The sequence below is a fragment of the Pseudoliparis swirei genome, unplaced genomic scaffold (genome assembly GCF_029220125.1).
Source record: "Pseudoliparis swirei isolate HS2019 ecotype Mariana Trench unplaced genomic scaffold, NWPU_hadal_v1 hadal_27, whole genome shotgun sequence".
NCBI lineage: Eukaryota > Metazoa > Chordata > Actinopteri > Perciformes > Liparidae > Pseudoliparis > Pseudoliparis swirei.
In genome coordinates, this window is record NW_026613263.1 from 1,175,595 (window position 1) to 1,179,451 (window position 3,857).

Consider the following 3,857-nt stretch of genomic DNA (forward strand, 5'->3'; position numbering starts at 1 on the left):
TTGCACCCCCCCCCGTCAACAACTCTTCTCGGAGCTCTTGCCTGTCTTGAGAGCCTGTAAATGTATATATGTGATTAATCATGATTAATCCACAGAAACCTGTGATTAACCTGATTAAAAATTGTAATCGTTTCATAGCCCTAAAATATATATACATTTATACATATAAATACATATATATATATGTATATATATATATATCTATGTATTTATATATATATGTATATATATACATTTATACATATAAATACATATATATATATGTATATATATCTATGTATTTATATATATATGTATACAGGACTTTATTCTGATTTATTGCTGATTGCGGCTCAGCAGAAAACTCAAATATCCTATCTCTAAATATTAGAATATCATGAAAAGTATACTAGTAGGGTATTAAACAAATCACTTGAATTGTCTAATTAACTCGAAACACCTGCAAGGGTTTCCTGAGCCTTGACAAACACTCAGCTGTTATAAATCTTTTTTTTAACTTGGTCTGAGGAAATGTTAAAATTTTATGAGATAGGATTTTAGAGTTTTCTTAAGCTGTAAGCCATAATCAGCAATATTAAAAGAATAAAAGGCTTGCAATATTTCAGTTGATTGTAAAATAAATCCAGAATGTATTTTTGTTTAAAAATAAAGAACTTTATCACAATATTCTAATTTTCTGAGACAGTCCTGTATACATATATATATGTATTCGATGAGATCAAAAGCTATGAAATAAAAGTTAAATGCACCCTGAGGTGCTATTTAAGGATAACAATGAACCTTTTCACCTGTTGTCTTCATGATCTGACAAACAGAGAATAAATAAGCGTTGCTCTTCATCCTCAGGAGCTGCGTTCAGACTCTTCATCGTTTCATCTGCTGAGATAGAAGCTGCTCACTGAGAGTCTTCATCAGCTACGCCGCTTCCTATTGGCTGACAGCTCAAACAAACCACATGGAGCGTTCCCATCCTGGACTTGTGTTCCTCCCACAATGCACCTGAACACATAAACGTCAATGTTATCAGTTCAGTGGTGAACGGTTGTAGTGAAGAGATCTTACACTCTAGAGGACGCCTCCACGTCACGCTCGTTAAAACTTAACCGCCCAACGAGCAGGTGAGAGAGGAGGAGGGGCTTATTTATCATTATGGAATACAGAGAAACGCAGATCTGTATGCTAATGAAAGCAGCAGGAAGCAGGAGCCATAACTCACACTGATGGGGAGGAGAGAGGGAAGGATCCACCTGTCGCCCACCTGACTAACGAGCCAATCAGGTGCAAGGACCAGAAGCACATCCGGGGAGTGATGTCACCGGCAGGCGAGGAGTTAGGGGACAGTGAGGAGGTGAGGACCTGAGGAGGGTCCACAAAGGAAACACACACACACACACACATGTATATATATATATACACACACACAGATATGTTATATATAAATATAGAGACACACAAACATACATATATATGTTAATGTTTATATGTAAATATACAACAGACACACAGATATACACACACATATATATATATTACATACAAAATACACACATATGTATATATGTACACACACATGTTTATATATATATAGAGAGATGTGTGTATATATATATCAATACACAACATACACATATTTATATATATATAAATACACACCACACACACATATATATTGGGCTATACAAATAAACTGAATTGAAATTGAATATATGGATATGTATATATATGAATACACAACATACACACATTTATATATATATATATAAATACACACCACACACACACATATATGGATATATATATGAATACACAACATACACATATTTATATATATATAAATACACACCACCCACACATATATGGATATGTATATATATATGAATACACAACATACACATATTTATATATATATATAAATACACACCACACACACATATATGGATATGTATATATATATGAATACACAACATACACATATTTATATATATATAAATACACACCACACACACATATATGGATATGTATATATATATGAATACACAACATACACATATTTATATATATATATATAAATACACACCACACACACATATATGGATATGCATATATATATGAATACACAACATACACATATTTATATATATATATAAATACACACCACACACACATATATAGATATATATATATATATGAATACACAACATACACACATTTATATATATATATATATATATATATAAATGTGTATGTGCCCCAGTAGAACTAGTCATACACTCTGTCACATTCATTGAATGTATTTTAACTCTAAATCTGTCCTTCTGTACACATTACATCTATTGCATCTGTCCATCCTGGAGAGGGATCCTCCTCTGTTCTCTCCTCCAGGTTTCTTCCCTTTTTTTCCCCCTGAAGGGTTATTTGGGAGTTTTTCATGGTCCGATGTGAGGTTTTGGGGCAGGGATGTCTATGTGTACAGATTGTAAAGCACTCCGAGACAAATTTGTAATTTGTGAAATTGGGCTATACAAATAAACTGAATTGAATTGAATTGAATAGAGGAGCTTATGCATGTTGATCTGTTTTAATCCTCATTTTATTCTGAAACCTTCCCTGTGGTCCCTGTGTGGTCCCGGTGTGGTCCCGGTGAGGTCCCTGTGAGGTCCCGGTGTGGTCCTGGTGTGGTCCCTGTGAGGTCCCGGTGAGGTCCCTGTGAGGTCCCGGTGTGGTCCCGGTGTGGTCCCTGTGAGGTCCCGGTGTGGTCCCGGTGTGGTCCCTGTGAGGTCCCGGTGTGGTCCCGGTGTGGTCCCGGTGTGGTCCCTGTGAGGTCCCGGTGTGGTCCCTGTGAGGTCCCGGTGTGGTCCCGGTGTGGTCCCGGTGTGGTCCCTGTGAGGTCCCGGTGTGGTCCCGGTGTGGTCCCCGTGAGGTCCCCGTGAGGTCACCGTGAGGTCACAACGCTGACCACTTATTAAAAGCCCAACACCTAAATTGATCATTATTGTCTGTATTAAGGCCTTTATAAAGGTGTGTGCACCCACATTTAAAGTGTCAAATGGTAATTCGATGTAGAGTTTAAACAATATGTAATCATCGGATAATGAGATGTACGCTATCCTGCAGATGGGGACGTGCGTCAGATTTTTAAACTATGAGCACACACTCACACACTATGAGCACACACTTTAAGAAATGACTCATTGGATGAACTCAATTAAATTGTTGGCAGGTTTTCCATCCAATAATTATATGCAACTCCAATTCAAATTTAGCACATCAGTGCAATAAAATGTAATTAAGTTCGTCCAACTCATTTGTATCAAATGCATCTAAAATAAAATAACGATATTCATTAAATTAAATTAATTTGTGTTTGTCCAACTCAAAATATAAACTAACTAACTAACAAAATATGCAAACTCCACACAGAAAGAACGCCCCGACTGGGAATTGAACAGCCAGCCCTCTGGCTGTGAGGCGACAGTGCTAGCCACTACACCACCGTACAGCCCTGAACGTGTCTTCACCTCATGCAAACAACTGATTTTCAGCTGGCGCATGCGCAAAGGGTAGTCCTCAATGAAACACATTTATTTTGAGTTGATATGCACACCATCTAACCTAAATAAATCTAATAAATGAAAGTATTCATACATTTTGTGTTACACCCATTCAATATAAATATCTTCGTTTTGTAATTGATTTATTTAAATGTATCAAACAATATTTAAATGTATCACCTCTAAGAAGGGCTTGAATCGTTTTTTTGAGTGCAGGCTTGAGCACAGGGGCCGGTATCCCGGGGCCGGTACGGGGCCGCGCGGGTCACCATTTAACGGGAATAAATCCCGTTGTAACCGTGACGG